Source organism: Parasteatoda tepidariorum, chromosome X2 (assembly GCF_043381705.1).
Source record: "Parasteatoda tepidariorum isolate YZ-2023 chromosome X2, CAS_Ptep_4.0, whole genome shotgun sequence".
Classification (NCBI taxonomy): domain Eukaryota; kingdom Metazoa; phylum Arthropoda; class Arachnida; order Araneae; family Theridiidae; genus Parasteatoda; species Parasteatoda tepidariorum.
Window position 1 is genome coordinate 51,465,992 of NC_092215.1, and position 13,478 is coordinate 51,479,469.

A 13,478-nucleotide genomic window follows, 5' to 3' on the forward strand; every position below is an offset into this window, starting at 1 on the left:
TTCCTATGGAAAAAAAATTCAGAAATTTTCTGTTTTCAACTCTGAAATTTTGATTTTGATAAATGATTCTCCTGAACCTGATGAAGAATTTTCCAGTAGATTCCTATGGAAAAAAAAATTCAGAAATTTTCTGTTTTCAACTCTGAAATTTTGATTTTGATAAATGATTCTTCTGAACCTGAAGAAGAATTTCTAGTAGATTCTCATGAAAAAAAAAATCAGAAATTTTCTGTTTTCAACTCTTTGTAATTTTGATTTACAAAAATGATTTTCCAGAACCTGATGAAGAATTTCTAGTAGATTCTCACGAAATTTTTGTTTCAGTGTGCCTTAACCTAGAACCCAGAAGGACTCGCCAAAATTTTTTTTAATGATCCAATGATCTGATTCCTAGAATACTAGACACCTGTTCATTTCGTTTTTATTAATAGATGAGTTTTCCATCTTTATCTGCTTTTTATGAATATTTAGAAGACATTTCCGGCCTTCTCTTCCTTCTACAATCATTTTATCAGTTACTGGGGTCATATAATGATCCTATTCGACTTTCAGTTTCTCCAACAACTCATTTTATTTCTCGTGGCAAATGAGTTTAGTGGGTTAAAGTGATTTCTATTTGCTTACAATATTCATTTACGTTCTATTGAAATAAGTACAAGAACTTATTTTCTACATAACAGAAATTCACTGTCTGTATATAAATACTGACGGTGATACCTAGCTGTATAGAAAAAATTAAAGTGCATGTTTTATTTTACTTATTAATGATCAATAACAGCAAGCGTGAGGTTAATCCGAGTTTGACTCATGAACTACGAGTTCAAATATTAAACAGTCGTTACCTGGAATCACAAAAATAGAAATCAGAAACTTCTTAAAAAAGGAAGTTTTGTTCGGAAATTAGAGGGAAACTGAGATTAGCAATTTATGTACATTTTGTTTTGCAACGAACATATAATTTCTGCGTGTAATTACTGTCCAAAAAGTAATAAATAATAATTTCTACATGCACTTAAGTTTGCATTAAAACAATCATATGAAGCGTAATATAATAGTTTATATACTAATTAAGAGGTAAGGGAATATCGTGTTTTATTAAACTTTATTACAAGAATAATGGTAAAATGCTTCAAAATAGTTAAGCAATAAACATTCAGCGTCTAAGTTTTAAAGTGTCTTCATTCAGTGGACGTGCGTCTTCCCGGGTGGCCAATTTTTAATTCAGCGGCCTTTAACGACTCCCTCTCCCTCCCTCCCACTCTCTCTCTCTCTTTTTTGTTTGTTTTTTTTGAGATTTTTTTCTTTGCTGTAGTTGGTAACAATCACAATGCTAACTTTTATTTCATTTAAAATTTGCTACCTAATCCAAAAAAGGAAGTAAAAAATCAAGCATTTTTAAGAAAATGCCAAACAAAAATCATATAGGGCACTGCCCGCCTGCCGAAGACTCTCCTTGTAGTAAATGGTGACTGATGCATGTTAAATCTGTCAAGTAACAAAGTCCTCTATGTTCTCATAATAAATCATACCTCTTGGGTTGCTGATCCAGGAGTTTTCTTGTCTTCTGGATTGGTTCAAAGTTACAAGGCTACGGAGTTGAACATTAGTGGTCGAAAACCAAAAATTGGGTCGGCTATTAAACTACGGTTATAAAATAAAATAAAACGAGATAGTGGGAGCCGTGATAGGTCAGGGGATAGAGTGTTCGCCTTCCAATGAGGTGAACCAGGTTCGAATCCCAGCAATGGTTGATAGACGCGAATTCCGCATCCTGCTTACACCGACCACAGTGCTGACATAAAATACCCTCAGTGGTTGGCGGATCATGGGTTAGAGTCCCCTTGCCATCAGGCTAACCGTGGCAGGTCTTCGCAGTTCTCCTTTCCATGTAACGCAAATGCTGGTAAGTTTCTTAAAAAAAACCTCCACGAAGGCAAATGCATCCCAATACTTGATTCAGGAGTTTCCTTGTCTTCTGGATTGGGCTTAAAATTACAAGGCTAAGGAGTCGTAAACCCTAAATTGGGTCTGCTGCTCAACGACGGTTATAATATTAAAATAAATATTTGCAGCAATTGCATACAAAACTAAATTATAAAGCTGTATGTTTTCAATTCAAATAAAAGGAAATGCGTTTATAGAATTAATTCTCATTGACTTTTTTAATTTCTTTCCTCTTTTTACTGTTGTTAACTGTATGAATATCATCTAAAATACCAGGAAAAATTTGTTAAAGGAGTGTATATAATAAAATTAGGTAATCAGCTTTTTAATTAGCATTCAATTGACTTACATAATTTAATTTATTGTAAGCAAAAAACATTAGAACTGAAATAATCCTTAAAGTAAATGGAANAAGGTACGTCTTTCGCCTTCCCTGCCTGCCGAAGACTCTCCTTGTAGTAAATGGTGACTGATGCATGTTAAATCTGTCAAGTAACAAAGTCCTCTATGTTCTCATAACAAATCATACCTCTTGGGTTGCTGATCCAGGAGTTTTCTCGTCTTCTGGATTGGTTCAAAATTACAAGGCTACGGAGTTGAACATTAGTGGTCGAAAACTCAAAATTGGGTCGGCTGTTAAACTACGGTTATAAAATAAAATAAAACGAGATAGTGGGAGCCGTGATAGGTCAATAGAGTGTTCGCCTTCCAATGAGGTGAACCGGGTTCGAATCCCAGCAATGGTTGATAGACACGAATTCCGCATCCTGCTTACACCGACCACAGTGCTGACATAAAATACCCTCAGTGGTTGGCGGATCATGGGTTAGAGTCCCCTTGCCATCAGGCTAACCGTGGCAGGTCTTCGCGGTTCTCCTTTCCATATAACGCAAATGCTGGTAAGTTTCTTAAAAAAAACCTCCACGAAGGCAAATGCATCCCAATACTTGATTCAGGAGTTTCCTTGTCTTCTGGATTGGGCTTAAAATTACAAGGCTAAGGAGTCGTAAACCCTAAATTGGGTCTGCTGCTCAACGACGGTTATAATATTAAAATAAATATTTGCAGCAATTGCATACAAAACTAAATTATAAAGCTGTATGCTTTCAATTCAAATAAAAGGAAATGCGTTTATGGAATTAATTCTCATTGACGTTTTTAATTTCTTTCTTCTTTTTACTGTTGTTAACTGTATGAATATCATCTAAAATACCAGGAAAAATTTGTTAAAGGAGTGTATATAATAAAATTAGGTAATCAGCTTTTTAATTAGCATTCAATTGACTTACATAATTTAATTTATTGTAAGCAAAAAACATTAGAACTGAAATAATCCTTAAAGTAAATGGAACAGAAAATCATATATTTTATGCGACTTCTCATAATGTAATCAAGTGGGAAGAAAAAAAAACAGCTTTGAATAATTATCTTTGATCAATTCATTAGCAATGGTATAAAAAGTGCGAACTCATACTTTTTTCTTCAATGATTGAATTCCTCTTTTGCTGAATTACGAACTTTAATTATATTTCGAAAGTAATACTTTACTTATTTCTGAAAAAAAATTACTTTTCTTTGCCGAGTTTACATTTGTTTTTACTTTTAGTAATGGATTTTATTTAACTTTTGAAAACCAACAAAAATAATTAAACAAAATGTGTAGATTTTCAATTACAACAGTGATTTTGAAAATTAATGGTAGCTAAATTATGTAAATATTTATCAACTGAAAGTTAACTGAGTGCTGCCAAAGAATAAAAAGAAACTAAAGGAAAAAATATTGGATCATAAATTAGTCAGAAGAATAAGAAGATTAGTTACCATTATTTTTTTAATTTTCCTGTTACATGCAATTAATGTGGTTGAATATATTTAAAAAAAGCTTAATTTTTTTTCGCTAATAACATAAGAAACATCAAATAAGTTTAAACCCGCTATCATTATATTACGCCGTTTTAAATAGTAGTGCAGTTAAGTAGTATAAGTTAGTTATATAAGTTAGTTGCATAATATTGAATAAAGTATTATAAAGATAGTTATATAGTTGAACGGTTGAGAGTTAAAATAAGTGATATGGTAAGAAAAACAACTTATTTTCAGTTTTTTTTAAAGTTTAAATCCACTTTAATTATACCAAACCTCTTTACATAGGTCAGTTGCATAGTATAAAGTTACTTTGATAATTACGTAGTGGAAAGATTGAAAGTAAAAAATTGTGTTTTATTATTTTATATTTTTTTAATTTAATTTTCTGTATTTCTAATTCCTAAGTTTTGCTTGCAAATGTTCTTATTTGCATAAATAATTTCGTGAAGTCCTTTTATTAATTTCTGAATGAAAATTAAAAAAAGGTCTTCACTTTATAATTATTTTCAGAATGAAATTAAAAGAATAACTTCACGGCTTGGAATTAATTTTGCAAATCACTAATTTTTTTATTATTCCATTTATATATTTTTTACTTCCTTTTTTTATTTAAACGAAAGCAAAATAAATAAAAATTGGAGAAAAGAGTATTTACAAATCAATGATTTATAATATGCATTAAAATTTAAGTAATATTTCCAAGTAAATTTCAAAAGCGACCTTTACTTTAAATATTACAAAATTTTTTATTCAAATTCATCTTCATGTATGGTATACAAAATGGGTATTGCTTTAGTGCCACATTTTTTATTACAAACAACAAAATAATTTTTTTTTTGCAACATATGCGGCATTTATTTTTCACTATTTAAAATAACTACTCTATTAGAATTTTCATTACAAAATTACGATTAAATAACCAGCAGTAGTCTGCTCATCCAATTTACAATAAAGTTTACGGTAAAGAATATTTTTTTTAGCTTTAAAGTTTTGAAACTGTTTTCAACTAATATGGTTAAAAAACCATGAATACAAAACTATACGGCTTTTAACCATTAACAACATACATAGGAATACCGGCCTATTTTTACGATAACCAGATATATGGTGCTGCCATCTATACCAGAATGAGTGTATTGTATTCTAATAGCATGGGCCACAAATTGGGGAGTGCAGGATAGTGTAAATTCTTCATGTGTGGAAGCAAATGAAGGAAATATTGAGGTGTCAACACTCGGATTCAAACCCGCGTTCTGTCAGTAACGAGCTTGAAAGATTAGCTTTCTCTCATGTATAATATGTACCAATCAGTAAGGTACTGATTCCAATACCAATATGTAACAATCAGTAAGACTTCATTAGGTGGGTCAAGCTGGTGCGATAAAATTCTTATTCATCAACCGTTTTAGTTGTTAAACGGTTTTTCTCACAGTCAATAGTTTAAATGCCATCTTATTTGACTGTTGTATGGTATGCCGTATTTAAGCAATTTTTTCGAGAAATTTTAAACTTTGCATCTGTAATGACATAAATATGAATGATTCCAAATATGCCTTAATTTATTTTTTAATCTACATGTCTCTACATTTTATTGTAACTTTACATTAAAAAAAGCACATTTTTCAAAGCTATCCTTGAATCTCTAACAGCAATAAAATGTATAAATATGCATTTATATAATTATTATTGTTGTAATATCATTAGATATTAAGCGTAATCTCAAAAAAGGATAATACTCATTAAAACAAAAACAGAGTCAAATTAATTAACTAACCATTTTAATTGAACCTAGCGGTTTAAAAAAAGTTTGTTAAGTAACGGTTAAATAAAGGTTTATTTAGTTAGTTAATAAGCAATTATTAAATGATGTCAGCTTTTTAGAAAAAAATATTGTGCTTTATTTTATCTTCTCAACCTTTTGCTTCGTTTCTTTTATCAGAAATCGTTGCCAAAGCATAAGAAAGAAGCACAAGATGAAAAATGGACTAATTTGAAATGTGGTAACCCTAAAGCTGAAAATGGAAAACAGGACACCTTAAAATAATGCGTTAAATGTGCAAAGTTGATTAATAGCTGGATTTAGGTAAAGATTTTTTCATTTTTTTTTAAAGTGTGGAAATAAATGATTTTCATTATATTACCTAGAACTGGGAGATTTAAGGATGATGATAATTCTGGGTGTTTGAAATGATGTTAAATATTTGAAAGTCAGTTTTTTAAAAGTAACTGAAAGTTTAGGATTTGTGCTTGCTAATAATTTGTTAACAATCTGTTTTTTTATTGTTTTATATTTTATTATATTTTTGGTGCAGATGGGACACAGATGGCTTTAAGAAATTGTTTTGATGCTCTAATCACAAGAAAATATATTTTGTTTTTTTTTTTAATTATAAAAAAAACGATCTAACTGATACTAAAATACCTGTTAGATTATCATTATTATATTTGTAGTAAAATCTAAAATCTAAAAACGTAGTTATAAATTTTTTATTCATATTAAAAAAACTATAAATAGTTTTTTTTTTTAAATTAAAGAAATTTCAATAATAAATAGCTGTTTCTTATAGATCTAAACAGCTACAAATAAGTACACATTTGAAAAATAATTGTTTGGAAGTGAGCCGTATTTGGAATATTTTACCTTTAACGCAGAAAAAGACACCGGTGTCTCATGCTGTATTTCATAACCATAAATTAATGAAATGGTAAATCAAGAAAATATATCTCTATATCTGAGAACAAAACATATCTCAACTGCAACCTAACTACAATATCCAGTTCAATTTCAGTTTTATGGTTTGGAAACCATGCCAGTTGTATGCGGTCACAAAACCGTATAGTTTTGTATTCAAAGCTTCGTAACCATACCAAATGCAAATGGTTTCGAAAACGCAAATGTAAAAAAATGCTCCTAGTTATAAACTTTATTATTAATTTAATGGACTGAGTGCTGCCGCTTACTTTACAATAATTTTAGAATGAAAAATTTAGCAGGAAAATGCACGTACTTTAAAATTAGAAACTAAATAACTTAATCAATATAAAGAAAGAATAAATAAAAACGAAACGATTGCTAAGTCGTGATGCTTTGAGCAACAGTAATACGACAAAATTCTTAATTAATTTTAAAAAAAATAATTGTGGAATAATTTTTTTTATTTTTACGTAATGTCTGGTAATTTTTACGAATACATCATATTTTTCATGGAAAGCAGCATGACTTGTTTGCGCATTTCTTGAGTTTGAAAAAACTCAATTTTTTCTTGATGTTTTTTTTTAATCATCATATGTTTCTATTACATGTACAATCAACTTAACTAAATTATCTTATTGGAGTAATTATTGCGTGTTAAATTCGGAAAAATATTGATGTTTTCGAAACAAATTATCTGATTTTTGAAGGAAAGTAAGATAAAGTAAGTATAATGTATTAAGTAAGTAATAATGAAAAGGTATGATGCTATAATATATGCAAAATGATTAAAATACGATGATAAAATCGTGATGAAGATTTAGTACGATGAAACAAGAGGGACATAAATTGCAGCATGTTGTTAGCGGAAATATTAAAAGCCAGCATATCTCAACTAATCAAATCATACAATCATAATGAAGATTAAGCAGCAGAATATATAATGTCAATAATATAAGTTTAATTTTATAGTTTAAATGTTATACCAAAAATAGTCCTTGTAGCATTTCAATATAGAATAAGCATTAACTGTACTTAAAATGATATTATTTCAAGAAAAAGTGAAAATAATTTGTTAATTTACAATACTGGTACAAATTGGAGAAGAAGATAAGACTACGAATTTTTGAAGTAAGCTACACCTAAACTCCGATGATGCTATTAAATTAAGCTAGTAGTAAAAAGTATCTTTAATTTTATGAATACAGATATTTAAAAATGTGGGGAAGTTTTCTGTTTATTTAATATAATATGTTACAATAAATTTTTAAATATTCCGGAACTCAATTTTAAAAAGAAATTCTAAAGACGTATTGCAAAGATTTTTTTGTAATTTCATTTATTTATTTCAACAGTAATCAGATAACATTGTATCTTGATGTTTTTTTGAAAAGATTTAATCAGAATGGGTTAAGAGTACCAGGAAAACATAAAAAAAGCATTTTTTGAACGATTTGTTCTATATAATAAAGCAATAATTCCTCAAATTTTACAGATAACGTTTCTTATCTGCAATGCGTAAGCATACTTATCTACAAAGATATCAAAGTTTCTTTAAAGAAATATTTTTACATGTCTTTTACAACTCGAAAAGTAAGTAATTGAGAATTTTTAACAAAGTTATGGAAAATTTTAAGCATGATAAGAATAAGATAAAAATAAATTGAATGATAAAATAAAAAAATAATAAAATGATAAACGACGTAATTTTATTAATTACGTCGTTCATAAATTTCTAAGTTCTTCATATTTATGATAGACACTACCATACCACTTATGTTGAACACTACTAAGAAATAAATACATAACTGAAAGTTATATTCTGAGTTTTGCACAAAGCAAATGTATTGTCTCAGATTTAATCTTATTTTTTTTAAATAAATTATCAAGCACTTCTCTTTAGTATTTTTATTTCATTTTGAATAAGCTGGATATTTATGAATGGAATATTTATCATGGATTGTGGAACTAATGGATTTATGTAATCATGCTTCCATGTGCCATAATATGCAATCCATGCGATTATGGATTGTGTAACCCTCACCGCATACAGTATGTTTTTAATATAAAAATAAAATAACCTTTGTAATTTACAAAATAGTTTTTCTAGAAAGTCACTGGAATGTTTTTATTCACTTCACAGAGAAAAAAAAGTTCTGGTCAAGCTACCGCATAATATGGTAAAATCATTTCTGCCAAAAAAGGAAAAAAAATAATTCTGGTAATAAAAACCAAAACATACAGTATTTAAACCCCTCATTTAGTAATTTTTTCCTTCATACGGTAACGTTTTACCGGAAATTTTGTTTTTCAAAATCATAAATCTTACTACCACCCATTTAGTCAAAAATAAAAACTGAAAAGTAAATAAAATCGAAAGCATGGTTTTTTGAGAAGCTCTAAATTATCATAATAAAATTACCAAATTTTATAATTTATTATAAAACCATATTTTATGGTTAATTTTACCAAAATCATTACCAAAACACTTCAATAAAAATTACCAAGCTTTTTGATGTTTCCATAGAGCCAAACGCACTATCAACTTTACCATATTCTAGTAGTTTTGGCCATACTTTTTTACCAGCGTAAATGAAGAATTGATAACCTTTATGAAATCATCATTTATGTTTTGATTTGTATATCTGAAGCATATTAAAAACTATTTAAAGTCGGTTAAAATTATATGCCGCGAAATTGAAAGCAAAATGGCGCTATCTTTTCATTTGAAACAAAAATTAAAGTATTAGCTAACAAACATTAAACGGAATTGTATTAAAAATAATAACTAAATTTTTCTTGTTGTTCTGAATATGTACACCACAACCAGTAAGTGTAGCATGATACTCAATTACGAAATTTTAAAATTTTATTATCAAGTTTTTTTTTCAATAAATTTTGCCTCATCTGTTAACAAGTTTCCAAAAACATACTTTGATAAAAAAGCATTTAATATTTCAAAGGAAACCCAGCATGAAGTTAAGCTGACTCAGAAATATTTATTGATTGATTAATATTGATTGATTTTTTATAGGGAACTTTTTCGGAGAAGAAAATCTCCTTTTTCTGAAAAAACATATTTAAAACTGATAAGATTGATATTTTCTTTTAATCTTGTCTTCAAAAAAATGGAAAATATATACTTTTTATCTATGTATTATTTTACTTTTGAATACTGAATTGAATATTAATTTCTTCTGAATAACTACACAATTCTCGTAAACATATATCAATCCACTAGAGCATTATCTATTTAGAATTATATATTTAGAAACCATTGAGTCGTATACTATTTAACGAGCTACATAGTTACTTTTTTTCGTAGAAACTAGTATTCTAAATGGATGTTTTCATTAGTGTTCCTTTCTTTATGTAAGCCCATCGTTAGGGTTAACTTGATTGACATCTATATATAGTATATTTCCTTAATTCTCACTAACGATGTAACAAAGCTTAGCATCTTCGCTTTTGCGTTTCCTATTTCTTTTTTAATTCTAATAACTAAGAACTAAGTTGGTAGTATCAAAGAATTTTATATCTCTAAATGAGTTTTGTAAATAAAACTGGCATAAAATATCTCATCTTGTAATAGATTTATATTAAAAGAACGTTTTAGACAATTTTCTATGGTATTAATTTAAAAACAATCACGTTCTAGTAATTAATGAATCGTTTCAGGGTATTTGACGTTTAAAAGAGCACACTTTAAAAGTTTTATTTTAGTTCAAAATTCAACAAACGGGTTGGGATGTTTAGCGTTTCAAAAATATGAAGCAAAAATTTTAATTTCTGTTTAGCCTCAAATGAAATTGGCTATTTTTAGTATCCTTAGTTGTAAATATTTTAAACTTTAATTGCAACACGTTTTAAACGTTTTATTACAGTTCAGGTTTCGTATAGAAAATGGTTTGAAATATTTGACTTTTCTGAAATGTGAAAAAAGACTTTAATTTACGTTTTGAAGTGGCGTCAAATGAAACTGGTTATTTTTAGTATCGTTAGTTGTGATATTTTAGACTTTTCATGCAACACATTTTAAACTTTTTTTATTTCAGATCAGTGTTCAAGTAGAAAACGGTTAGAAAAATTTGACGTATCTGAAATGTGAAACAAAGACTTTGAATTATGTTTTGAAGTGGTGTCAAATGAAACTGGTTTTTTTAAAAACTTGAGTTTTGATATTTCAGACTTTCAATGCAACATATTTTAAACTGTTTATTACAGTTAAGTTTTGTATATCATATGGTTTGTAACATTTGGTGTATCAGAAATGTTAAACAAAGACATAATTATCGTTTTGAAGTGGTGTCAAATTAAACATGAAACTGGTATTTTTTTTGTATCTTAAGTAGCAATTATTTTACACTTTCAATACAGCATATTTCAAAATCTTTATTATAGTTCAGTTTTCATATAACAATGGTCTCCAAATAACTCTTGGTCAGTAATTTTAATGGAGATATACTGGTCATAGATTTTCGTTCTGATATTTAGGATTGATTTACTTATTTAACCCATGACTGTGTTTTTTACATCAATTAAAATTAAATGCTGAACTGTTATTTTTATTCCCTCTTTACCGCATCTTTAGCTCATGACAAATGAAAATAAGTTAATTCAACGTAAGTTAAATAATATTTTGGAATAGTTTTTATTAAATAAATATTCTTTTAAATTTCAAAAGAATATTGTATCACGCATAATATAAAAGACAGGACAAAAACTAGAGTTTTTTCTAAATATTTCATACAAAATTCAAAAAATACATAAGAATAACGAGAGATAAAATGCAATTATCAGGGCATTGAACGGAAATAAGTAAGTAGCAAAATAGGAGATATCATATTTGTAATATAAGACAATCAGTTACTTGCACAACGCTGACTTTCAACCTATTATCAGATCCCGTAACAAGCTATTTTCGCAGTAAATAACGATAACACCTAGTATTCGGAAATTATCAGAGATTTTAGGATAAAGAAAAGTTGCTGTTGCATATTTGATTGTCTTATTTTAGTTTAATAAAATCTATACTTTTTCTCAAATTCTTTTGCACACCACAATTACATACTACTTTTTTCTCGAAAAATAAAAACAATTAATAAGATAATACCATTACTAATTTGTTCTTGGAAATTAAATAATGAGGGTTACGGGAAATCAATTAAATAATAATCCCCCATTACTTAAATTTATTAAGCGATAAAAAAGATTTTTTAATCTGTGATAAACTTTGGCAAATGTTGTAAACATTTTTCTAATTATATCAGGATACCTTAGAGTATGGCATAAAATGAAGCTGTTAAATTTACTTTTCCGTTTTATTTTATTTATTACTTACATGTGTGGTAATACGAACTACAATTTAAAAAAAAATTCCGGTAAACTGTTATCATATGAACGAACAAATTACGAAATGAATGGTTTAAATACCTTAAATATTCATTTGTTTAACCAGACATATCTATATTTTTTAACAGAAACGAATTTGTTTCTGAGTAATAAAGTTGGTATCAAGGTTGTAAAAAGAAATAGATAAAGTACAAATGATGTTTACTACTTCATAGTGTTAAAATTATTAAATTTGAAGTCAATATTCTGCATTACAACATGGCCTCATATCCCCCCATAATATTGACCCATAATATTCAAACTGGAATACGTGTTATATTACCGGGTTATAGTGTACTCTACCAGAAGAAATAATTAGGGGCTTAATAGGGGGCCCACGATGTGGCCCTACATGTTACTATGTATGTATATATATAATAGTGTGTTGAATAGCGTTAAAATGAGGAGATTCAGATAGTGTGCATTTAAATCAAATAAACACTGCTTAAATACTACTAAATTACTAACTAATTTTTTTTTCTTTTTGGCTCTCTTTAGACCAATTCAGCTTATTTCTAGTTAGTAAAAAAGTTCGTTACCAAGAGGAAAACTTATACAGTTTGCAATTGCGTTTAACGTAAAAGAGAGTACAGCTTTAATTGTGACATAAATACGTCTGTTAAGTTTATACAAATGCAACGGCAATTTAAAACTTTAAAACTTCATCCTCAATATTTAATTTAAAAAGCATAAATCGTAATTCAAAAATAACGAATAGTTGATAAAAATTGAAAACCATTTGACAAATTTTAAACGTTTAACTGAGAAATATATCCTTAACGAGCAATAAAATTTACTTTGCTGCTCTAAAAATATTAGTAATATTATTCTTAAAGCTCAAAATATTGTAATTTGTCATTCTTTTTCCTGAGATCTCCTTGCTTATTACCAGAAATAAGTTTTAGAAGTAAATGCAGATTTTTAAAGTAGTAGTCAAAGCAATATTCAAGCTACAACAAGAAAAAGAAAATAACGCTTAAACAATTAACTAAAAATATACTTTCAACTACTATTTTTCAGAACCATACTTTTTAATTAATAAACTATAATTTTCCTGCTCAAAGTGAAATTTATACGTTTGTTACAGACTGAATTTCTAATTTCAGTGACTCTCTTGTATTTTTAGTTTTAGGCCACATTTTTATGCTTGTTATAGACTAACTCTTTAATTTAAATGATTTTTCTGTGTTTTTATTCAATTTTGCTGCATTTTTATCGTATTTTTCTGTTGTTATTTTTTATTTGTTTTTTTGCAACAATTTAAAAATGTATTCAAATTTTAACAGTGGTATTTAAAGCAAGGGCCGGGCAAGTTTGAGTCAGCCCTTCATCCCTTCAGTGGGTCGATAAATGAGTACCAAGCATGCTTGGGAACTAAACACTGGGGGTTCCGCGTTCGGCTGATCAGCTGACCGGAGCATCTGCTCCTGCACCCCAGAGCCCAAGGTCAAGAAAACTGAGATGAACTGAGATGGGCACAGTAGGCCTTGGCACTCTAGGGCTGTCGCGCCGCTGAGTTTTTTTAAATTTTTTTTAAAGCAATATTTAACTAACGAAAAAAAAAGCAGTTTAAAATAGAAAGTTA

General features: G+C 28.3%; 1 protein-coding gene and 1 long non-coding RNA gene across 7 annotated transcripts in view; one reads left to right on the forward strand and one right to left on the reverse strand.

Moving 5' to 3' along the window:
* The window catches only part of LOC139427215 (uncharacterized), a 74,926-nt gene extending 62,417 nt beyond the window's left edge, over positions 1-12,509 (forward strand). Inside the window, exons 3-4 of the long non-coding RNA XR_011638351.1 lie at positions 5,750-5,893; positions 10,558-12,509. This is a non-coding gene — a long non-coding RNA (uncharacterized lncRNA). The remainder of the gene's footprint in view (positions 1-5,749; positions 5,894-10,557) is intronic.
* LOC107452633 (sodium/calcium exchanger 3) overlaps positions 1-13,478 on the reverse strand; it is a 255,803-nt gene that overhangs the window by 88,356 nt on the left and 153,969 nt on the right. The window lies entirely within an intron of this gene.